Source organism: Euphorbia lathyris, chromosome 9, assembly GCF_963576675.1.
Source record: "Euphorbia lathyris chromosome 9, ddEupLath1.1, whole genome shotgun sequence".
NCBI lineage: Eukaryota > Viridiplantae > Streptophyta > Magnoliopsida > Malpighiales > Euphorbiaceae > Euphorbia > Euphorbia lathyris.
The window spans coordinates 22,901,360-22,928,184 of record NC_088918.1 but is presented as its reverse complement, the minus strand read 5'-3'; the positions used below and the strand labels follow the sequence as shown (position 1 = coordinate 22,928,184).

General features: G+C 33.4%; 1 non-coding gene across 1 annotated transcript; it reads right to left on the bottom strand.

Moving 5' to 3' along the window:
- Positions 1-8,122: 8,122 nt before the first annotated feature.
- Positions 8,123-8,229, bottom strand: LOC136207581 (small nucleolar RNA R71). Its single transcript, XR_010676715.1, has one exon. It is a non-coding gene; the product is annotated as a small nucleolar RNA R71 (small nucleolar RNA).
- Positions 8,230-26,825: the final 18,596 nt, after the last annotated feature.

Below are 26,825 nucleotides of genomic sequence, written 5' to 3'. Positions count from 1 at the left end.
ACAACTCAGTAGCGTTTAGACATTGTTCCAGTTTTAGTTTGCATCATGGCAATGGCCGACCGAATCCCTATTACGAAGTTACAACGAGAAGATTGAGTAGAGTGTTCGCCCCTGAGCCTGACAACCTCTTAGGAAACCCAAGGAAGCAGAACCGATCAAGCCCTTCACTTGCACGCCCTCGAAGAACTCGATGCTCCTTGTTCTCTGTAAACTTGTATCAATTTATATTTCATCTAATAAAGTCCGTTCTATTCGACAAATCGTTATGCAGCACTTATGGTAACCAATCCAATATAAGTGAGGCTGGTGTTTTCATTAATATGCACTTGAATTCAAAATCATTACAAGGAAACTTTGTTGAACACTTAGGCAAATTATCATCTCGAAAGAGTTTTAATTTGAGTAAGGGCAACTATCCCGAAAGGGTTTTGTCGCGTTCAAAGCCAATTAATTAGAGGTTCCGTCATTTATTTCATCATCATAATTGATACAAAGTTTAAGTTGTTTTCTTTGCTTAATGCAAATGAATAAATTCATTCGTTTTTCTAAAAAGTTCTAAATGTTCCTGTTTTGTAAAATTCATCCTTAAAATCAGAAGACCTTTCTAACAATCGATTTATTCTAAATATAAAATCTTATTCCAGCATTTTCAAATACTCAAAGTTCACAAATTCAATTAAACAAATTTCCTAAATTCAATTAAACCAATTTTCACTTTTCATTTACATTTAATAGTAAATCTAACTAGTTCGAAATTAACAGATTCAAAAAATAAGTTTTTTCGTTAAAAAAACGTATCCCTGTGGGATCGATATTTTTATTACTACAAGCGAAACCGTGCACTTGCGGAAATCGCTCAACAGAGCCCAGGATTTAATCCGGATTCTCACAAATCCACTTCTGCTCAGGTTTGGGTCCGATTCTACAATCTTCCTTGGGAATTCTAGGATAAGCGGATCATGGCAAGCATTGAGGGTGCCCATTCGTTTTGACAAGAATACTGTGGAGGGTGAAATGGGTCATTATGCTCGTATCTTGATTGATGTGGAGCTTACTAAGGAAATTCAATACAAGCTAAGGGTGGATACTGACACCTCAATGCATTGGATTTCCCTTGAATATGAAAGACTTCCAGACTTATGCTCCATTTGCCATTCCATTGGCCATTCTGCTGGAGCTTGTAGGAGGAATCTTCGTCGTGAAGATCATGTTGTCACAAAGCAAAGAAATGGGAAGCAAAAGATGGGATCCCCTGAGCCCCAAGGTAGGTCAGTTACTCGGATTTGGCAACAGAAGCCTGGAGTTCACATTGATACTGGTGAATCCTCTAAAAAGGCTCCTGACATTGTTGAATCTGACAAATCTAACAACTGTGACTTGCAGATGGTACTTCATAGTTCTGTCAAGATTAATGAATCGGTTCTTGATTCTGATTCTGACACGGCCCCCGCCTCCCCTTCTCTTGGTTTTCCATCTTATCAACTTGTTAAAGAGATGAGGGTCTTGGGTTGTTAAACCTCTCACCCCAATCCTCAAACTTCTGAATTTCCTAATTTACAAATCATTGAGCATTCAAAAAACATTGACAGTTTGCAGGTGGTTAATGATACAGAAGAAAATACTTGGTCTAAAGTCCAGAAAAGGAAGAAGCACAAAGATAACAACATTCCCCTTAAGGTCAGTGGTAAACGGCATAGCAAGCCGCCTGTGCGGTTTCAATGATTGTGTTATTTTGGAATTATAGGGGCATCGGTAATGATCGCACTCAACGAGCCCTGAAGCTTATGTGCCAACAACATCGTCCTGATTTTTTATGTCTTGCAGAACCTCTTGTTTGTTTTAGTGACACTGCTGATCGGTTTTGGAGATCTCTAGGCCTTTCTCTCTTTGCCTGGAATGATAAAGATTCGCCGACTCTTTGGCTTCTATCTAGGGATGCTTCTTCTCTTTCTCTTCATTCTTCTCATCCCCAACATGTTATTGTTCAACACCAGCTGGGTGATAAGTCTTTTCTGCTTTCTTTTGTTTATGGTAGTAACCTGGCTTCGGAAAGAAGGGAGTTGTGGTCTTCTCTTTATAGTTGTGCCTTTCCAAATACTAATTGGTTGGTATTTGGGGATTTCAATGCTATTACAGGCTCTCATGAGAAGCTTGGTTCCCCTCCTGCTGCTGGATCCTGCAGGGAATTCAGGAATTTTATCGATGATTGTGATCTTATTGATATTGATACTTTGGGTAAGAGGTTTACTTGGTCCAATGGTCGGTATGGGGCCGCTCATGTTGAATGTAGACTGGATAGAGCTTTAGTATCTGAGGGCGTTTTGGATTCTTGGGACTCTATCTCTTGCACGGCTTTGGCAAGGTATAGTTCTGATCATTGCCCGATGCTCCTTCAATGCAGGATTGGGGATCCAAGGATTGCTAGGTTCAGATTCCATGCAATGTGGACCACTAATGATTCTTTAAAGGGGGTAATTGCTAATCACTGGACTACATCCCACATCTCTCTCCCTCCTGCTCAACTATTATGTCATAAACTTTGCACCCTTAGGCCTATTCTCAGGGATTGGAATAAAAACGTGTTTGGCAGAATTGATTCTAATATCCACCTGGCTGAAGTTCATCTTGCTGATATTCAAAAGCAAATTTCTGAACAGTGTGATTCTCCAGAGTTGTGTAATGCTGCTTCTGCCGCATGTTCCAACCTTGATTTACAACTTCTTCGGCAGGAGATGATGTTCAGAGAGCAAAGCCGTGTTAAATGGCTTAAAGAGGGAGATCAAAACTCCATTTTGAGTTTTTATGTATATATATATATATAACTCTATATTTTCCAGAAAATTAAAATTTTATTGTGATTTTTGGCATGCATTTGATTAATTGGAGTTTTTATGATTTAGTTTTTAACATGAGCTTAAAGTTAAGTTCAAGTAATTATATATGTATTTGCATGCCAATTTCAACCTATAATATATATTTATGTATACATTATTTGAGTTTTGTTTTGATGAACTTAGTATATTTGATTAATAGTTGTGTAAAATTTGATATTTTAAAGAATTGATTTGAATAAAAGTATTTGGAAAACTCTATGATGTTGATTTATGAGTTTTATATATATATATATATATATATATATGTATGTATGTATATATAATTACATATATATATTTCTGATTTTAGTTATATTAAAGGAGCATTTAATTTTAAATGAATTTGTATTTTGAGCAATTTTTAGAGAATATTTGAATAATTGTGGTTCTTTTGCGGAAGCCAAATGGTATATGGTTTAAGGTTATGAAATAATAATGAAATTTGATTGTGAAAAGAGATTTGAGCATGTTATAATTTTATGATATAATATTTTTAGTATCCATCAAGAGTAATCCGGATAGGTGGTTTTTATTAAAGTCCGTATTTAGTGAGAAAAATTGAAAGACCTGTCGGGTATGGCAAAGAAGTGTTGAGTAAGACCATGCGGGTTAGGCAAAATTATGAGATATCTTGATTATATTATATTGTGGGGATTGATACATATGGAGATTATCTCTCGGATGGATACAGTCTATAAAGTATTTAATGATATGCGATTTATGAGGTATTTATTGATATATGGTTTATGGATTAGTTACTCATATACGATTTATGAAGTATTTATTGATTTACGGTTATTTTGAACACAAGTTTTGGTATTAAGTATTTTAATACAGTTTTACAATGTATGGTATTCGAGAAAAAAATGTTTATATCAAGCTTACGATATTTTAAATTGCATTTTTGGTTAAGAGTATTATTTGAGTATTTTATTATGGTTTAATCCATAAAATGTTAATTTTTAAGAATATGAATTTTATATAATGTATTTTGGAAATTAATATATATATATATATATATATATATATATATATATATATATGGAAGAGTTCTCAATGGTGAGTCTCCATCTATGGAGACTATTATATTTTGAATAAATGACCTACTATAGCAGGTTACCAATAAGTTATCAGGTTATCTAAAGACATGTTTCTCTCTCTATAATAAATGGTTGTCCATATTTTTTAAAAATACTCTCTCTCCATAATAAATCCATAAAAATGATTGGTACATAAAATCATTAAAAAAGCAATAAAGATAGATGGATAGAAATTTAAAAGATAGAATAGATAGGTTTTTTTTATTAGTTAAATAGACTATTTTAACCTTAAGTAATTCTACATAGTTTTTTCCTTTTCCTTAATTTTTATTGTTATAAAAAACGTGAATTTGAAAACCTGTGCTTTAATATATTTTCCTAATGGCATGGATTTAATTACTTTTTTTTCATTATTGTTTCACTGAACCATTGATTAATAATTAAAACTAGTAGTTAAGATTGTTTTTTAATAAAGTTCGAATTTGACCTAGCGTTTTCAATGAAGTGCAAATTTATCCTAATGTATAAAATAGTTTAAATTTAATTATAATGTTCTTAACTAGTATCAATTTTAGTTCTACGGTGCCAATAATTTGAAAATACTAGTTTAACTTTTATTTAACTGTTATATCAGACTTTCCAAACATCAATTATATCTACGATATTTAATGTGTTACTACCACAGTTACAAAAAAATCGATTAAAATCAACTCAGACCGCCACATATAAATTAATCAAAAAATCTTGGTCAAGTTGTCTAAAATATTTATTATGTTACTAATATAGTTACAAAAAAAAATGTACGAAACTGATTCAGTTTATCGGCAACTTGTTTGGAAAGTCTGATATAACAGTTGAACAACAATTAGCCTAACTTTTTCAAAATTTCGGTAATGTATAATTAAACTTGATCTTACTTGAAAACGTTAAAATTATATTTGTACCATTATATATTAAGGCTAAATCTGTATTTATTAAATAAATGTTAAGGTTGATCTTTATTTCTTTGTGTGTGTGTTTTTTTTATGAAATTTCTTTTTGTATTATTATTCTAGATTTAATTTTTTTTTTGTTTATTTCTTATCACAAAATTTTCTTCATTTAATTATATTTTATTAGGTTACTAATGAAAAATTAAATCCACATCTATGTAGGGGTTGCGTTCTAATGGGTAAAAGAATTCTCCATAGGACGAGATGAATTTTTTTAATCTCTAAAATTGTCTGTCATGACCTGCTGAGTTTTGATCCAAACTGTATTTATATTCTTGAAATTATTAGTAAAATGATTTATGTGTTGCTTTTTATTAGTAAAAACATTAATTGTGTAATTTTTAAATGTTTTACGTGTAACATTTTCATCAAAGACCTTAAAGCTATAAGAGTTTGGATTGTTATTTAGAAATTAATGAATTCTAAATTGTATTTGAGTTGAAAAGGACAATTGAGAAAAAGAGTTTGAAAATAATAATATTAATGAAATAATTACATTTATATTATAGTAATATGTGTACAGTTTTGTTTTGATATTTTAATTTTAACAAATTATTAAAATAAAATTATGGACGTTCAATATAATTTCAATAATATTTTATTTTTAAAAAAAATATATTTTTATATGATAGTATTGTTTATCATTAATAAATTTATGGTGATGAAAAGCCCTATCATAGTAATTGGGATTGTAGCTATGATTGAAGAAGTCATGTGTTTAAATCACATCCGGTGAGGTAAAAAAAATTCTTTATTATTTAATATAAACGCAATTGTGGAAACTTTTTTTTAATATATATACAATCGTAGTTAAAAGCTAGTTTTTTTAATTTCTAAAATTGTCATCTCGTCCCGCAAAGTTTCAATCCTAATTTTATTTGAATTCTCAAAATTATTAGTAAATCAACAAGAGAAGTGTAACCCACTCTACTCCACAATCTACAACCATCTCCTACAGTTCCACATCAGTATAAATATAGCAAGCTCAGCTCAAGGTAAACATATTCATTCATTTTTACGTTAAGCTTATTGTTAAGCCCAAAATATACCTAAATTATCATTAATATTTACATCAGTTTTGCTTCGAATTCATACTATTTATACCTGTTTAGCGTACTTTTACTTCTGAATATGTTTCTTTCTTGCAAGGTACCTAAATATTTGGTAAAATCCAAATAGGAACGAAAAGAGGTTAAAAACAGAATAAAAACCCTACAAAAGGAGTCAAAGACGACGAAGATCAAATATGCCAAACCGAGGACGAGGACGAAGTCAAAGACAACGAAAATTACTCCGTGTCGCGACCGAGAATCCTCCATTCTCGGTCGCGACACGCGTCGCCAGAATTTTCCCTTACCATTTTCGAAGGATAAATATTTGCTCCCCCATTCTCGGCCGAGAATTTACATTCTCGGTAAGTTCAGAAATTCCTGGAGAGCTATTCATACACGTTCGTTTTCGACAAAACGCGTTCGTTCGGGTGGATAGAAATGTCCCTTCGCATAGGATACGACCCTCCACAACGGACACGACACTTCAATCACGACTCTTCAACATCTATAAATAAAGAGTTGATGGAGAGTTGGGATATAGAAAATTGAGGAGAAGATTAGTATAGAATTAATGCAGAAATTTTGAGTCAAGCGATTCAGAGTTAGAAGTTCGATTCTATAAAAAGCAATATGATGTACACACATTGTTTATTAAATAATTACAAACACAGTAGCGTTTAGATTTGTTCATATTAGTTTACATTTTGGTAGTAGCCGACTGTATCTCTATTACGAAGTTACAGCGAGAAGATTTAGTAGAGGATCCGCCCCTGAGCCTGACAAACTCTAACGAAACCCAAGGAAAGGATTGATAACCCGTTCACTTGCAAGTCGTCGAAAGTTTCCACGCTTCTTGTTCTCTGTAAACTTGTATCAAATTCATATTTCATCTAATAAAGTTCATTCTATTCGATAGATTTTTATGTATCACTTTGGTAAATGATCCGAAGTGAGTTCTGGTGTTTTCATTAAAACGTAGTTGAATTCAAAATCTTTACAAGGAAACTTTGTTGAACACTTAGGCAAATTGATATCATCAGTAGAGTATTAATTTGGTTAAAGTAGCAATCTAACCCGACCGTAGGAGGATTGACTGCAGTTCAAAGCCTTTTAATTAGAGGAATCAACGTTTATTTCATTTTTATAATTTATACAAAGTTTAAAGTTGTTTTCTTTGCTTAATGCAAACGAATACATTTGTTCACTTTTCTAAAGAACTAAACGTTTCTGTTTTGTAAATTTATCCTTAAATCAGAAGTGATTTCTAACATTCGTCATACTCTAATCTAATTCTTACTATAGCAATTTCAAAACCAAATTCAATTAAACGATTTTACATATTATAAACCTTAAAGTAAATCTAACTGATTCAAAATAAGTTTTCGTTAAAAAGCGTTCCCTATGGGTTCGATATCTTTTATTACTACAAGCGTATACCGTGCACTTGCGGAAATCGTTCAACAAGTTTTTGGCGCCGTTGCCGGGGAACGCCAAAATTTTTTTTAACAAAAATTTAGATTTTTCATGTTATATTTCGAATCTAGATTTATTCATACTTATTTAAACTTTTATATTTTATTTATTTCAAATTACTAATTTATTTATTTTTCAAATTCTGTTTTGAAGGTAGTTTTCGGTTCGTGCGAAATTTCAAGTTCATGCGCAGTTCTCGAAGTTCTGGCATTCCACCAAAACCGCTAGACCCAGAAATTGAAAAAACGGTTAAAAAGAACAAGAAAGACAAGAAAAACAAAAACAAAACTCCAATAAAAACCAGAGTTACCGAGCCAGAAATTATGGCTACACTTATGGATTACGCTAGGCCAGGAGTGGCCGGTGTAACAAACAGCATAGTTAGACCCCAAATAAATGCAAACCAATTTGAAATTAAGCTAGCATTGCTTAATATGTTGCAAAATAACGTAACATTTTTCGGGTTGCCTAACGAAAATCCTAACACCCATTTGACAAATTTCTTAGAAATTTGTGACACTTTTAAAATAACAGATGTGATTGCGGAAGCAATCAAACTTTGCCTTTTTCCTTTTACTTTGAAGGATCGAGCCAAAGAATGGTTAACTTCTATGCCAGCCGCAACATTTGAAACTTGGGAGCAATTAGCCCAAGCATTTTTATCAAAATATTTTCCTTTAGCAAAAACCGCAAGAGTCATAAAAGAGTTAACATCTTTTTCTCAAAATGATAATGAAACTCTTTATGAGGCTTGGGAACGTTTTAAAGAACTTCAACGTTTATGCCCACACCACCAATTGCCCGCTGAACTTTTAATGCAAACATTTTATAATGGATTAAATCCTACAACTAGAGGTCATTAGATGCTATATCTGGAGGGCTATTCATGAAGAAAACATCGGCCCAAACAAGAGAACTTTTGGAGGAAATGGCAATCAACAGTAGTATGTGTCCCGCGGAGCGTGGACACGTACCAGTGGCGAAACCAACATCGTCAACTACGTCATCGGTAAAAGGTATAGTGAATCTTGATCCAGTTGCGATGTTGCAAGCCCAATTTTCTGCCTTATCGCACAAAATTGATAGGTTTATGGCACCGTGCGATCCTAATGGTAAGCCAATCCAAACGGATGTGGATTATGAAGGTATGAGAGAAATTGAACAGGTAAATTTTGTCCAAGGGCAAAACCAAACTAATAACCCTTATTCCAATACATATAATCCTAGATGGAGAAATCATCCTAACTTTAACTGGAGAGATAATAATAATAATACGAATGCTAATCAAAATCGTACCACTAATTATCAAAATCAATCAAGAGATACGATTAGCACTTTATCTTCTAAGATCGACAAATTTATTGATGTTATGAGCGGAAAAATAAGTAATCACGACGATGGTTTTAAACGGATCGAGAATAAATTCGATCAGCTTATTAAAAACCAATCATCTAGCATCCATAATTTGGAGGTTCAAATTGGACAACTCGCTAAATCAATTCCATCCCGCAAAGAGGGAAGTCTTCCCAGCCATACGGAAGAAAATCCGAAAGAGCATGTAAAGGCTATCACACTTCGCTCAGGGAAAAATTACTTAGGTCCGGAAATGCCCGGAAATTCAACTTTACCAGGAACTGGTTTACCAAAATCCAAAGAAGATACATTAAACCAAAAAGATACACCAATTGACTCAAGTACAAAAACTTTTGTACCCAAACCACCTTTTCCACACAAAGTCCGAAATAAGGACTATGACAAACAACTTTTAACATTTTTAGACAAACTTAAAAATTTGCATATTAATTTAACGTTTATGGATGCGATTACGTAAATTCCCAATTATGGTAAGTTCCTAAAAGATTTAATTTCAAAGAAAATCAGTTGGGAAGGAATTTCATTCATTTCGCTAACTGAAGATTGTAGTTCAATCGTGTCAAGTAATTTGCCCACTAAACTCAAAGATCCCGGATGTTTTACTATTCCGTGTAAGTTGGGAGATATTGAATTCCCAAGTTGTCTTTGTGATTTAGGAGCAAGTATAAACTTGATGCCATTATCTATTTTTAATAAGTTAGGTTTAGAAGAAGATATCAAACATACCAATATGGTTTTGCAATTAGCGGATCAAACCACTAAAAGACCATATGGTATAATCGAGGATGTTTTAGTTAAAGTTGACAAATTTATTTTTCCTACCGATTTCGTTATATTAGATTTTGCATATGACGTTAATTGTCCACTAATCTTTGGTAGACCGTTCATGAACACGGGACGTGCTCTAGTTGATGTGTCGGACGGGAAAGTAGTTTTGAGAATAGGAGAAGATAAGATCGAGTTTGATATGAACCAAGCAATGAAATATCCTATGGAGGATTTCGCTTGTATGAAACTTGATTTAATTGAAGAATGTGTTAATGATATTATTCAAAAAGAAAAAATAATAGAACCTATAATGAGTGAAGAATTAGAAGAAAAGGACCCAGAGCCTTTGATTCGAGAAGATGGACCAGTTCCGCCTTCAATTGTTATTCCACCTAAATTAGAACTTAAGGAATTACCAAACCATTTGAGGTACGCTTTCTTAGGCGAAGGCGATTCTCTACCTATAATTATCTCTAACAAACTAACACAGGTTCAAGAAGAAAAATTGAAGGAAGTTGTTAGAAATAGAATAGGAAGTATGGGATGGCAAATTTCAGACTTAAAAGGAATTAATCCTAGTATTGTAATGCACAGAATTCACTTAGAAGAAGATAAGCCACCTAAAGCGGATAGGCAAAGACGCTTAAATCCGAATATGAAAGAAGTAGTCAAAAATGAGATTACTAAACTTTTAGACAATGGAATCATTTATCCTATTTCGGATAGTGAATGGGTTAGTCCAGTCCACTGTGTACCTAAAAAGGGAGGCATAACTGTTGTAAGGAATGACAAAGGTGAATTAATACCTACACGAACCACCACCGGTTGGAGGGTTTGTATAGATTATAGGAACCTTAATAAAGCAACTAGGAAGGACCATTTTCCTCTACCTTTCATTGATCAGATGATCGAACGGATAGCTGGTCATGCTTTCTATTGTTTTCTAGATGGCTACTCCGGATTCTTTCAAATATATATTTACCCGGATGACCAAGACAAAACAACCTTCACATGTCCTTATGGAACATTTGCATATAGGAGAATGCCCTTTGGTCTATGTAACGCACCAACAACATTTCAACATTGTATGACTGCGATTTTTAATGATTTCATTGAAGATATCATGGAAGTTTTTATGGATGATTTTTCCGTTTATGGAGATTCTTTCGATTCATGCTTACAAAATTTGGATAAAGTTCTGTCTAGGTGTGAAGAAACAAATTTAGTATTAAACTGGGAAAAATGTCATTTCATGGTTGACGAGGGAATTGTTTTAGGTCATAAAATATCTGAAAAAGGATTAGAAGTGGATAGAGCAAAAACTTCAGTGATAGAAAAATTACCCCCTCCAACCACTGTTAAGGGAGTAAGGTCGTTTTTAGGACATGCAGGTTTTTACAGGAGATTTATTAAAAATTTCTCTGTAATTTCCAAGCCACTTACTAATTTACTAGTGAAAGATTCGACCTTTGACTTCAACGAAGATTGCGTTAAAGCTTTCGAAACTTCGAAAACAGCTTTAGTCATTGCACCTATTATTACTAAACTCGATTGGGATTTACCTTTTGAAATCATGTGTGATGCAAGTGACTTAGCCGTCGGATGTGTTTTAGGTCAAAGGAAGGATAAGAAACTTCATGTCATTTATTATGCAAGTCACACACTGTCCGGTGCACAATTAAACTACACCACAACCGAGAAGGAAATGTTAGCAGTAGTTTTTGCATGTGATAAGTTTAGGTCATACTTGTTAGGTTCAAAAGTTATTATTTATACCGATCACGCTGCTTTAAGATATTTATTTGCTAAGAAAGATGCAAAACCACGTCTAATTATATGGGTTTTATTGTTACAAGAATTTGATATAGAAATTAAAGACAAAAAGGGAGTAGAAAACCTTGTCACCGATCATCTATCACAACTCGAAGATGAAAACTGTCCTATAGGTGAGACTGTCGGTATACGAGATGATTTCCCAGATGAATATCTCTATCAAATAAAAAGTGTCATGTCACCATGGTATGCGGATATCGCAAATTATCTCGCAGCCAACGTTGTCCCGGAAGGATTAACTTTCCAGCAAAAGAAGAAATTCTTCTTTGACATTAAACAGTATTTTTGGGAAGATCCTTTCTTGTTCAGAACTAGTGGTGACAGGATAATTAGGAGATGCGTTAGTGAAAATGAATACGAGTCTATAATGTCGGAATGCCATTCTAGCTCTTATGGGGGACATAACGGCGTTAGTAAGACAGTAGCCAGGATATTAGAATGTGGATTCTTTTGGCCTACGTTGTTTAAAGACGTCCGTTCATTTATTATTCGTTGTGACAAGTGCCAAAGAACAGAACTTAGGCAGAAAAGATGAGATGCCCCTCACAAACATGTTAGAAGTTGAAGTCTTCGACATGTGGGGAATAGATTTCATGGGACCTTTTCCCCCTTCTTTTGGTAAAACTTACATATTAGTCGCCGTAGATTATGTTTCGAAGTGGGTTGAAGCAATTGCAACCCCGACGAATGATTCTAAAGTTGTTGTTGGTTTTCTTGAAGATATATTTTGTAGATTTGGTTGTCCTAGGGTCATTGTAAGTGATGGTGGTACCCATTTTATAAACTGAAGTTTTGATATACTTATGAAAAAATATGGAGTACGTCACCGCGTGTCAACGCCATACCATCCTCAATCGAATGGTCAGGCAGAGATATCAAATAGAGAACTCAAATGGATTCTAGAGAAAACGGTTTCATCTTCAAGAAAAGATTGGTCTAGTAAACTCAACAATGCGTTATGGGCATACCGTACTGCATTTAAAACACCAATAGGAATGACGCCATACCGATTAGTGTATGGGAAAGCATGTCATTTGCCAATCGAATTAGAGCACAAAGCCTATTGGGCTATTAGGGAACTTAACTTTGATTTGCAACAAGCAGGTAAGAAACGTTTGCTCAACTTAAATGAGTTAGATGAGTTACGTCATCTATCTTACGAAAATGCGAAAATATATAAAGAAAAAGTGAAAAAATGGCACGACGCCAAGATTAAAGTCAAAAGCTTTAACATTGGAGATAAGGTGCTGTTATTTAATTCACGACTCCGTTTATTTCCAGGTAAACTTAAGTCCAGATGGACAGGACCATATCTAGTCATTAAAGTATTTGACTATGGCTCTTTAGAACTTGAAGGACCTGACGGAGATCGTTTCAAAGTTAACGGTAATAGATGCAAAATCTATTACGAAAATGTTTCAAACAACGAAATTGCGTTCATAACGCATTTTTCTGAAGATTAATTCATTTAAATTTAATGTACTTTATTTTTATTTTATTTTATTTTGTTTTGTTTTGTTAGTTTTAATTTAGTTTAAATTTTTACACATGCCAATTTTATGATTTTTTTAGTAGACATTATATTAAGATTTAGATGCATAAAAATGTGTTTAAGTCATGATTTTAGTTTAATTTTAGGTCATTAGTTCGAATTAGAAGGAACTTGGTGATTCTCTGCCGAGAATTTTGAATTCTCAGTTGAGAATTCACATTTTCAGAATTGTCCAAACAGGTACGAAATTTCTGAACCTACCGAGAATTTAGATTCTCGGCTGAGAATCAGAAATATTGGTTTCGACGCCTGATTTCCACAAGGAAATCAGCGTGTCGCGACCGAGAATTGGGATTCTCGGTCGCGACACGGGTGTTTTTTGCACCTACAGACTTGTTTCTTCTTCATCCTACAGACACAACCTTTCAAACTCGAAAAATTGAGTTTCTTCAACTTTCAGAGGTATGATTTTATGCCTTTTCGCATCAAAACAACACCTTTTTTCGTCCTATGATTCCTATAAATAAATCTTAGAGGGTCAGATTTCTGTTACATTGTTTTCTTTTCATCTCTGTCAGAACAAAATTCTAATTTTCTCAAAACACCATTATTAACTAAGTTACAGAAACATTTATTTCTTTCGTTCCTCACAAAACCATGACTACCAAACACAAATCCCCTAAGAAACTTGCTGCTGCAAACAATAAGCGCCCCGACTTATCAAAACGATATGGTGCGCCATTTTCTATCTTCAACCATGACGAAGGCAGACGCTACTATAGGCTTCGTTACAAGTTCTTCGTTGGAATGTTATATATGGATGAGTTTTTAAATAAACAACTCGGCATAAGCGATGACATGAGTCGCTACTTGGAACGATTGGGATGGACTAAATTCGCCAACATGCGGTTTTCTATAATTGGCGACTGGATTCTCGAGTTTTTCTGTACCGTTCGTTTTGTTAACAAACGACGAGTGCGTCTCAGTTTTCGTCGAGATGGCGAAATCTTTACTTTTGGGTATCCTGAGTTGCATGCCTGGTTTGGTTTTCCCCCGAGGGATACAATCAAACGTCATCCTGGCAAAGATATGACATCCACAGATATATGGAGAATGCTCACTGGATTTTGCCGTTTCAATCCTCGACTCGCCTACAACCAATCCTTTCACTCCAACTCCATGCTGTATCTACACAAATTTCTGTGTCACAGTCTATTCGGTCGCACATTTAGCAGTGTGGTCAGAGACACCGACTTATATGTCCTTGGAGATATATTCCAAGGCAATACAGTTGATACTTCCAAAATTCTGATGGAGGGTCTTGTTGCCGCTTCTCGATCCAAGGATAAAAAGATTGGATTTGGGAATATAATTTGCGGAATAATTCTCGGTACCAAGGGTACTATTACTGTTCCTTGGAGTGAGGATGAATCTTTTCCGACACTGGACTATGAGTTTTTAGAATATGAAGGTCTAGTGAAACGTGTTTTTCGAGCAGGCCCGCATTTTCTTTCTGCACCAGAACGTCAAGCTTTCGTGCAATTGAAAATTGATCGCTATAGGGCTAGAGAAATCCCGATTGATAGGGATGAGTATTTAGAGTAGTCTCAATTTGTTTTCTTTTTCAATTTGTAAATATGTGTATGTTTTGTATTTATTAAGTTTTACTTTGTTTTTTTATGTTTTGGTAAATTTGTACATATATGTTGATCAATAAGAATTTCAAATCATTTTAGTCCATTATTTTTTATATTGGTTTATACATATTGGTTCCATTTCCTTTACATTCATGAATCAATTTATATTAAATCCATTTCATGTTGACCAATACTACTTATTCTTACTTATATGAAGATAATAATGCTTATAATGAACTAATATGGCTTTTATTAATTAACACATATGTTCATACTTTCCTCACATTATATACTTAATCCATTTTTATTGTGTTCAATAAATTAAGGTTTAACTCAATTAATTAATACATAAACTTGTATTTATTTCATTTAACTTATATGCATAAATGTACATTAATGCTTCATTAAATCTTATTAAGACATTTATTTCTCTTTATTTTCCAATTACTTAGGATAAACCTTTGGTTTTCCTTGTATTTAATGTTTTTTATTTAAGTTTTTAAGTACAGGTACAGTTTTAATTAGGTTCAAGACACAATTATTCGGAAAATTGCAATAACAGAGTCCAAATACACAAATAAAAGCCACCAGGGGCCGATTCTCGGTAACCTCAGCAAGTCGTGCCAAATTTCTGAGAATTTTTCTCTCTGAAATTCGCGTGCCGCGACCGCGGATCTGCATTCTCGGTCGCGACACGCGACCTGTAGGCCGATTTATTCCGGATTTTGGCACTATTTTTGAGCCTATTCCTATTCCTACTCTACCTATACATCTCCATATTTCACCCTATATAACCCTACTCCTTACACAAACCTCACATCACCTCACTTTTTACCCAATCCCCTACTCTAAACTCTTCCCCATACATTACTTTTCCTTTTCCCAATTTATTCATTACCCTTTCTAATCACTTATCAAATCATTCCATTACACATTACAACTCCCAACTCATCTTCAACCTTTGATTTCTCTCTTTTCATCTCTTCTTCTTCTTCTTTTTCCAACCCTAAACACCATTACCATGCCTAGAACTAAGCGTGTTGGTCATAAACCACAAATTACGGAGGCTAATCGCCTTAGGGTACGTTGTGGGGCTTATTTCGACATAGCTTCGGAGGAGGAAGCCAATCGTTTCACTCACTTTTCCAATTCTAAAAGGGAGTTCGTGGACATGCACTTCCTTGACTTTGATTCGGTAAGAGAGTTAAATTTCTCTACTCGAATTAACGCTTTCATTGAGACTTTGGGTTGGAAAGCTTTTGTTTCCATGCGTTTTCCCCGTATCACGGAATATGTCATGGAATTTTTGGTCACTTTGACCATGAATAAGAAGAAAACATCAATCTCCTTTAGAAATAATGGTGTGACTTATACCATTGATTATGATGCCATGGGTAATATGTTTGGGTTCCCTACTAGTGATTTCCATGACAAGCCTAAAGATTTTGATAACGACTCAATTTGGAACACTCTTTCGGGTCAAGAATATTGTAACTCCAAAAATACTTCAAGCAAATTGATTAGGGACAATTGTGTGTTCTTCTTTCACAAATTTCTGAGTTTTTCATTATTTGGTCGTGTTGAGAGCTCCAAAATTCAAGTTCGGGATTTGTTCGTTCTGGATTGTTTGTTTAAAGGTTTGCGGGTTGATAGCATAGGTATGCTATTTGATAATTTATTTCGTGCTTCGAGGGCTACTACCATTCAAGTACCTCTTGGTAATTTTATCACTGCTATTGTTTTGGGAGCACGGGGTGAATTAGCCGATTATGACATGTCTACCTACCATGGGTATGTTCCGATTTTGGACATTTCGGCTCTTGAGCGGGCTCACTTATTTCTTACTTCGGTTCCTCCCGTTTTTATTTCATATGCTTCCCGTATTGCCCATCTTCGTGGCACTATGGGTGGAGGAGCTTCAAGTTCCCAATTTGTAGGTACCGACGAAGGAGGCACGGAGGAAGGAGAGGAAGATGCACCGCAAGCACAACCACAACCCCAAGCACCTCAAGATGATGATCCGGTGGATTTAAGGCGGATTTTGAACCAAATCAATTCAGATAATCACCAAATGAATTTAAGAATTGATGATTTGGTGGAGAATAATATGGTGATGAATGACAACCTCAATACCTTGAGGAGAGAGCACAAGTCCACCCGGCATAGGATGCTTTCATTCTTCCATCGTCGAAATGTGGAAACTTCACCAACCCCTCCGGATTCCCCGCATAATGCTTAGGTTTTATCTTTTCTTTTCTTCACTTATCTTGTTATGTTGTTTTCAGTTTGGTATAATATTTCTATTTATTATGTTTCGTACAATTTTAATTTTATGTTGGATGCTTTTCATTTGCTAAATTTCTCTATTCTTTCGTATGCTTTATTTCGTGCTAATTTTTCATGTTATATCCTTATTTTTGCACCAATGAGGACATGATCCAATTTAAGTGTGGGAGGAGATATACATATATCATTTTATTTTTAGTACGAATAAATGCAACGAATAATTTTTATGCAATGAATAAGAATAATTTATAAATGCAACACTTGTTTTATACAAATGCAACATATATTGCAACACAATTTAAAACACAATTTATTTTAACTTTCCATTATTTTTCATATGTTTAAAAATATTTTAACTTATGATTATAAATTAAATTTTTAGGTTATCATTATCATTAGAAAGAATATTTCTATATGGGTAATAATTTTTAAAATTTTTCACAAATCTCCGATACGATTTTAAGTAAAAACGTCTCGAGTGAATGTATTTAAGTTAATAAATTCTTTATTTCAATCTCTATTTTATATCATGCAATTCATGATACAATAAATCTTATTTTAAATTTTCAATTAGGTTTATAGGCATTAAATTGAACTAACAATTTTAGCTCGGTTTGATTTCGTCTTACATTAACACCAATTGAAGTTTTTAAGGAAACTTTAGCCATAATACATGTTGAATTTTAAGTCAATATAGGATGAATTTCAATTTAGTAATGTTTCAGTTTAGTATTATTTCAGTAGAGTAATGTTTCAGTTTAGTAGTATTTTAGTTCAGTGATGTTTTAGTTGAGTAATGTTCCAGTTCAGTATTATTCAGTTCAGTAATATTTTAGTCTAGTAATGTTTCGGTTTAGTGATGTTTCGATTCCGAGATGTTTCAGTTTAGTGATGTTTGAGTTCAGTAATATTTCAGTTCAGTGATGTTTTAATTTAGTAATATTTTAGTTCAGTAATATTTCAGCTTAGTAGTATTTCAATTCGCTAATGTTTCAGTTTAGTGATGTTTTAGTTCACTAATATTTCGGTTGAGTAAGGTTTCAGTTTAGTAATATTTCAGTTCAGTGATGTTTCAGTTAAGTGATGTTTCAGTTTAGTAATGTTTCAGTTCAGTGATGTTTCAGTTCAATGATGTTTTGGTCCAGTGATATTCAGTTTAGTAATATTTCAGTTCAGTGATGTTTTAGTTCATTAATGTTTTAGTTTAGTAATATTTCTATTCAGTGATGTTTCAGTTCAGTAACTTTCAGTTCATTAATGTTTCAGTTGAATAATGTTTCAGTTGAGTGATGTTTAAGTTCAGTAATGTTTCAGTTCAGTGATGTTTGAGTTTAGTAATGTTTGAGTTTAGTAATGTTTCATTTCAGTAATATTTCAGTTTAGTAATCTTTGAGTTCAGTAATGTTTCAGTTTAGTGATGTTTCAGTTCAGTAATATTTCAGTTTAGTGATGTTTCAGTTTAGTGATGTTTTAGTTCAGTAATGTTTCAGTTCAGTAATGTTTCAGTTTAGTAATGTTTCAATTTGGTAATGTTTCAGCTTAGTGATGTTTCAGTTCATTAATATTTCAGATGAGTAAGGGTTCAGTTTAGTAATGTTTTAGTTAATGATGTTTCAGTTCGGTGATGTTTTAGTTCGGTGAAGTTTCGGTTCAATGATGTTTCGGTTTAGTGATATTCAGTTTAGTAATATTTCAGTTTAGTAATATTCCAATTCAGTGATGATTCACTTTAGTGATATTTCAGTTCAGTAATGTTTCAGTTTAGTAATACTTTAGTTGAGTGATGTTTCAGTTTAGTAATGCTCCAGTTTGGTAAAGTTTCATTTCAATAATGTTTCAGTTTAGTAACATTTTAGTTCAGTAATGTTTAAGTTTAGTAATGTTCCGTTCAGTGATGTTTAAGTTCAGTGATGTTTTAGTTCAGTAATGTTTCAGTTCAGTAATGTTTCAGCTTAGTAATGTTTCAATTAGGTAATGTTTTAGTTTAGTGATGTTTTAGTTCAGTAATGTTTCGGTTGAGTAAGGTTTCAGTTTAGTAATATTTCAGTTTAGTAATGTTTCAGTTAAGTGATGTTTCAGTTAAGTGATATTTCGGTTCAATGATGTTTCAGCTCAGTGATGTTTTAGTCCAATGATGTTTTGGTTCAGTGATATTCAGTTTAGTAATATTTCAGTTCAGTGATGTTTTAGTTCATTAATGTTTTTGTTTAGTAATATTTCTATTCAGTGATGTTTCGGTTCAGTAATGTTTCAAGTCATTAATGTTTCAGTTGAATGATATTTCAGTTTAGTAATGTTTCAGTTTAGTAATATTTTAGTTCAGTAATATTTCAGTTGAGTGATGTTTCAGATGAGTAGTGTTTCAGTTTAGTAATGTTTCAGTTTAGTGGTTTTTCAATTTAGTAATGTTTCAGTTTAGTAATATTTTAGTTCAGTAATATTTCTGTTGAGTGATGTTTCAGTTCAGTGATGTTTCAGTTTAGTAATGCTTCAGTTCAGTAATATTTCAGTTTAGTAATCTTTGAGGTCAGTGGTGTTTCAGTTCAGTAGTATTTCGTATCGGTGATGTTTCAGTTTATTGATGTTTCTGTCGAGTGATGTTTTAGTTCAGTAATATTTCAGTTCAGTGGTATTTTTGTTCTGTAATGTTTCAGTTTAATATTATTTCAGTTTAGTAATGTTTCAATTCAGTAATATTTCAGTTGAGTAATATTTCAGTTCAGTGATATTTTAGTTTAGTGATGTTTCAGTTTAGTGATGTCTCATTTCAGTAATATTTCAGTTCAATGATTTTTAGTTGAGTAATATTTCAGTTCAGTAATGTTTCAGTTAAGTAATATTTCGGGTTAGTAATATTTGAAATCGGTAATATTTAAGTTCAGTAATGTTTGAGTTTAGTAATGTTAGAGTTTAGTAGTGTTTTAGTTCAGTGATGTTTCATTTCAGTAATATTTCAGTTTAGTAATCTTTGAGTTCAGTAATGTTTCAGTTCAGTAATATTTCAGTCCAGTGATGTTTCAGTTGGGTGATGTTTCAGTTCAGTGATGTTTTAGTTCAGTAATATTTCTGTTGAGTAATGTTTCAGTTTAGTAATGTTTCAATTTGGTAATGTTCCAGTTCAGTGATGTTTCAGTTTAGTAATACTTGAGTTGAGTAAGGTTTCAGTTTAGTAATATTTCAGTTAAGTGATGTTTTAGTTCAGCGATGTTTCAGTTTGGTGACGTTTTGGTTCAGTGATATTTCGATTCAGTGATGTTTGGGTTCAGTGATATTTAGTCGAGTAATATTTCAGTTTAGTGATGATTCAATTTAGTAATATTTCAGTTCATTGATGATTCACTTCAGTGATATTTCAGTTCAGTAATATTTCAGTTCCGTAATATTTTAGTTGAGGTTCTCCGAGTGAGTGAAGGAGGGAAAGAGAAAGAAAGGGGAATGTGATGTTTTAGTTTAGTAAAGTTTCAGTTTAGTAAAGTTTCAGTTTAGTAACATTTCAGTTCAATAATGTTTGAGTTTAGTAATGTTTCAGTTCAATGATGTTTAAGTTCAGTGATGTTTCAGTTCAGTAATATTTCAGTTCAGTAATGTTTCAGTTGACTGATGCTTTAGTTCAGTAATGTTTCAATTGAGTGGCGTTTCATTTCAGTAATCTTTGAGTTGAGTAATGTTTCAGTTCAGTGATGTTTCAGTTCAGTAATGTTTCAGTTTAGTAATCTTTGAGTTCACTAATATTTCATTTCAGTGATGTTTCAATTCAGTAGTATTTCAGTTCAGTCATGTTTCAGTTCATTAATTATTCACTTCAGTAATGTTTCAGTTCAGTAATATTCTAGTTCAGTAATATTTTAGTTGAGTAATGTTTTAGTTCAGTGATGTTTGAGTTCTGTGATGATTCAGTTTAGTAATCTTTGAGTTCAGTAATGTTTCATTTAAGTGATTTTTCAATTCAGTAGTATTTCAGTTCAATGATGTTTCAGTTCAGTGATTCTTCAGTTCAGTAATGTTTCAGTTCAGTAATATTTTAGTTCATTGATGTTTTAGTTCAATAATATTTCAGTTCAGTAATGTTTTAGTTTAGTAATGTTTTAATTTGGTAATGTTTCTGTTCAGTGATGTTTCAGTTCAGTAATTTTTCAGTTGAGTAAGGTTTCAGTTTAGTAATATTTTCGTTCAGCGATGTTTCAGTTATGTGATGTTTCAGTTCAGTGATGTTTCAGTTCGGTGATGTTTCGGTTCAGTGATGTTTCAGTTCGATGATGTTTCGGTTCAGTGATCTTTCGGTCCTGTGATATTCAGTTTAGTAATATTTCAGTTCAGTGATGATTCATTTTAGTAATATTTCAGGCCCCGTTTGTTCGGGGGAAAATATTCTGCAGGAAAATATTTTTCCAATTTTCCAGTGTTTGTTTGGGCAGGAAAATAAGTCAAAGGAAAATAAGTGGTAAGTCAATGGAAAATCAAGGAAGAAATGGGGGAAAATGTTTTACCTTTTTCAAAAGGGTAAAACATTTTCCCAAAAACACACGCGTTTAGAAAAAAATGGAGAAAACGTTAAAAAATGTAAAAATACAAAAAATATGAAACATGACAAAACATAAACAATGTGAAAACGTTACAAAACACGAGAATATGAAAAAAAATCCGTAAAAACATGAAAATGTGAACAAACACGAAAAACACAAAAACGCAAAAAAAAGCAAACACTTGAAATCACAAAACATGAACAACGCGAAAAAGTGACAAAACACGAAATATACAAAAACGTGAAAAATACAAAAAAAACACGAAAACGTAAAAAAATACGAAAAACAAGAAAATGCAAAAATGCTAAAACGCAAAAAAAGCAAACACTTGAAAAATCACAACACATGAAAAATGCGAAAAAGTGATAAACCACGAAACATAAAAAAATGTGAAAAATACAAAAAACACAAAAACGTAAAAAAATACGAAAAACACAAAAACGCGAAAAATGCTAAATCACAAAAACGTGACAATACATGAAAAACGTGATAAACATGAAAAGACAAAAAAAAATGCAAACAAAACACGAAAACATAAAAAACACAAAAACGTGAAAAATACGAAAAACATGAAAAAAACGTGAATAAGACGAAAAAGTAACAAAATGCGAAAATAAAAAAACGCGAAAAAAAGAAAACGTGAAAAAGGGAAAACCCGAAAAACTAAACGTGAAAACACAAAAAAATAAAGACAAATGAAAAAAAACACAATAACGTTAATAACATAAGAAAACGTACAAAAAATGCCAAAAATATGAAGATGTGAAAAAACGTTTTTTTTTGTGTTTTTAACATTAATTTTTTTCACATTTTCGTATTTTTCCACTTTTTTCCATGTTTTTATTTTTTAATATATTTTTTACTTTTCGTGATTTTCGCATTTTTTCAATTTTTGTGTTTTTAACAAATTTTCACGTTTTTTTTCAGGTTTTCGAGTTTTCCACATCTTTTCACGTTTTTTTAACGTTTTCGTGTTTTTCACATTTCTATTCCATTTTTTGTTCTATTCTATTCATTTGGTGCTTAATTTGTGCTTAATACATGTGGATCTGTTTTTTGTGTTTTATATATATAATTGAAAATAAAAAAATACAAAAAATCTATATTTAGTGGTTAGAAAATATTTTCCAGTGTTGTAACCAAACACCGGAAAATATTTTCCATTGTTGTTGCCAAACAATGAAAAATGTTTTATTTTCCTGCACAATATTTTTCCTGCATAAAATTTTCCAGAACACAATATTTTCCCCCAAACAAACGGGGCCTCAGTTCAGTGATGATTTACTTTAGTCATATTTCAGTTCAGTAATATTTCAGTTGAGTAATGTTTCAGTTGAGTAATGTTTTAGTTTAGTAATATTTCAGTTCAGTGATATTTCAATTTAATGATGTTTCGGTTCAGTGATATTCAGTTTAGTAGTATTTCAGTTCAGTAATGTTTCAGTTCAGTGATTTTTTAGTTGAGTGATGTTTCAATTCAGTGATGTTTCAGTTCAGTGATGTTTCAGTTCAGTAATATTTCAGTTCAGTGATGTTTCGGTTCAGTAATATTTCTGTATTGTGATGTTTGAGTTCAGCAATGTTTCTGTTCAGTGATGTTTACATTATGTTACGTTACGTTTGTGTGAGGATATAAATCAATTGCATGGAGGGAGTAGTATTTAATACGACATCTAAATGGATGACACTATACATTTATTATTGTCATTAATATGGCATTAGTATATATGAATTCTAGAGATTGTAAGCTTCATTATTATTTATAAATAAATGAATTCTTAAAAAATTAAAAAATAAAAACTTAAAAATTTATAAATTAATCTTCGAATCCTAAGGATTTACAAATTGACCTCATAAAAGTTTATAAATTGAGCTTAAAATTCCAAGGTAATAAATAGGGGGACAACACCATTAATTAGAACATCATTAATGTTGTATTTGGTTATCATAATAATGTTGTACTTTCTCAATGTCAAGCTTTTTCGCGTGACCAATCCGATGATTTAATTAGATTTAATCGACGTTGAACTTGTTCTTGCTGTTTAACATTATCTGAGGTCGGGGAGAACGACAGCGATAATATCTGGAGAAGGCTCTGCTAGGGTTTGGCTCGCCGTCGCTCGTTTGGGCTTCTCTGCCGCCACTCTTCTCTGCCGCCGCTCTTCCTCTTGTCGCCTCTGTTCGTCGTTCTTCCTCTCTCCAGGGCTGTGTCGGTTCTCGCGATATGCCTTAGATCGATAGTCTTTTCTTTTCGTTGAAAGGAAGGAGAAGGCTCTGCTTGGGTTTGGATCGCCGCCGCTCTGTTTGGGCTTGGTCGTCGCCGCTATTCTCTGCCGCCGTCCTTTTCCGTTGCTGTGTCGGATCTCGCATTGTATTTGCGGATCTGTCGCCAGCTCGTTCTCGCCTGCCGACCGCCGCCGTCGTGCCTTCGCCGTCATGCGTTTCTTTTGCCGCGATCGACTGGATTACCTGTTGAAGAATTACCTGATCTATGCTCATTAAAAGAATTATAAAATAATAAAAATTATAACAGATCTATGTTCATTAAGAATCATATTGAGAAAGATAATAATCTCTAGTTTACCATATTCTTTGGTGATAGAAAGAATTGTATACAAAATATCATCTTAATTTTTTTGGTTTGGGTGGTTTGATCAGTTATCTAGGGTTTGTGAGGCTACGTCCATCGCAGATCTAATGGAGATGGATTGTTCCATTGCTCATCTTTTTTCTAGATCCGCTTTCTTGAAAAATGCCTTACCTGGATCTAATAATACTGAGAATTGTCCTCCTTCGAGACCCGGGCCCTCTGCTGGACCTAGGTCCTATGCGGCTACCCTTGTCGGTGCTGATACTTCTGCGGCTTTTTCTCCGGATGTTCCGCCGCTCGTGGATCGATCTCTTATATCAGAAGAAGGCGGCTTTAAAGCCGTCAAAATACAACAGGATATTTATAATGAAAGGCTTAATCTTTGTAAGCATTCTATTATCGGACGTATCACTCTTGCTAAAGGGGAATCTCCTTGGAAGCAGCCGAACTTGAAGGCCAAACTTTCATCTATTTGGGGTGGTTCGCCTAATTGGAAATTGATTTCTCTGGGTAGAGGTTTTTACCACATCATTCTTTCGTCCGCAGAGGCTTTACAATCTGTTTGGAGTCGTGGTGCCATTGCTCTTAGGCCAGGGATTATGCGTTTCATTCCTTGGAGCCTGTTAAGCCCAAAATATACCTAAAATATCATTAACATTTACATCATTTTTATTACAAATTCGTGTTATTTATATCTGTTTAGATTACTTTTACTCTCGAATATCTTTCTTTCTTGCAAGGTACCTAAATATTTGGTAAAATCCAAATAGGAACGAAAAAGGATCTAAAACAGAAGAAAAACCCTACAAAAGGAGTCAAAGACGACGTAAATCGAAAGCGCCAAGTCGAAGACACGAATGAAAGCTAAGAAGTGAGAAAAATCACCGGGCTGCGACAGTGGATCCTCAACCCACGGCCGCGACACGCGTGGTATAGCTATTTCTCCCCTTCGTCCGAAGCTCAACTCAATGCTACGTCATTCACGGCCGCGGATTACCATCCTCGGTAAGTGCAGAAATTTTACAAAGAGCATTTAACACATGCTGAAAATCCAAGAAACGCGTTCGTTCAAGTGGATAAAGACGTCCTTTCACAACGGACACGACTCTTAACTAACGGATACATCACTTCAAACACAACCCTTCAACATTTATAAATAAAGAGTTGATGCTGAGAAAAAGTAGCAGTGAAATGTTATAATATAGATATAGAATCAGAGCGTAGAACTTATGTCGAAGTTCTAAGTAAACACATTTCGAGAGTTAGAAATTAGATTCTGTACAAAACAAGATGAGGTACACATATTGTTTATAGTTTAATTACAACTCAGTAGCGTTTAGACATTGTTCCAGTTTTAGTTTGCATCAGGGTAGTGGCCGACCGAATCCCTATTACGAAGTTACAGCGAGAAGATTGAGTAGAGTGTTCGCCCCTGAGCCTGACAACCTCTTAGGAAACCCAAGGAAGCGGAACCGATCAAGCCCTTCACTTGCACGCCCTCGAAGAACACGATGCTCCTTGTTCTCTGTAAACTTGTATCAATTTATATTTCATCTAATAAAGTCCGTTCTATTCGACAAATCGTTATGCAACACTTATGGTAACCAATCCAATATAAGTGAGGCTGGTGTTTTCATTAATATGCACTTGAATTCAAAATCATTACAAGGAAACTTTGTTGAACACTTAGGCAAATTATCATCTCGAAAGAGTTTTAATTTGAGTAAGGGCAACTATCCCGAAAGGGTTTTGTCGCGTTCAAAGCCAATTAATTAGAGGTTCCGTCATTTATTTCATCATCATAATTGATACAAAGTTTAAGTTGTTTTCTTTGCTTAATGCAAATGAATAAATTCATTCGTTTTTCTAAAAAGTTCTAAATGTTCCTGTTTTGTAAAATTCATCCTTAAAATCAGAAGACCTTTCTAACAATCGATTTATTCTAAATATAAAATCTCATTCCAGCATTTTCAAATACTCAAAGTTCACAAATTCAATTAAACAAATTTCCTAAATTCAATTAAACCAATTTTCACTTTTCATTTACATTTAATAGTAAATCTAACTAGTTCGAAATTAACAGATTCAAAAAATAAGTTTTTTCGTTAAAAAAATGTATCCCTGTGGGATCGATATTTTTATTACTACAAGCGAAACCGTGCACTTGCGGAAATCGCTCAATAAGTTTTTGGCGCCGTTGCCGGGGATACGCCAAAATTTTTGACAAAATTTTTATTTTTCGTATTTTATTTTCGAATATAGGTTTATACATTATTTTTATACAATTTTTATACTTTATTTATTTTTAGTTATATAACATACTTGTTTTCAATTTTGTTTTGAAGGCAGTTTGGCTCGTGTAACAATTTCAAGTTCATACGCAGTTTGCGAAATTCGGGCACGCCACCAGATCCTTTAGATCCAGAAATTGAAAGAACACTTAAGAAAAACAAGAAAAACAACAAAAACAAAGACAAAACACCCTTAAAAACCAAAGTAGACCAGCTAGAGATTATGGCCGATCCACCGACACTTATGGATTATGCTAGGCCAGGAATGGCCGGTGTAACTAATAGTGTAGTTAGACCCCGTATAAACGCAAATCAATTTGAAATTAAGCCTGCTTTGCTTAATATGTTGCAAAACAACGTAACGTTTTATGGACTACCTAACGAAAACCCTAATGCACATTTGACAAATTTCTTAGAAATTTGTGACACTTTTAAAATTACTGATGTAACAGCCGAAGCAATCAAACTTCGCCTCTTTCCTTTCACTTTGAAGGATAAGGCAAAAATTTGGTTAACTTCTATGCCTGCTGCAACATTTGAAACTTGGGACCAATTAGCCCAAGCATTTTTACAAAAATATTTTCCCTTAGCAAAAACCGCA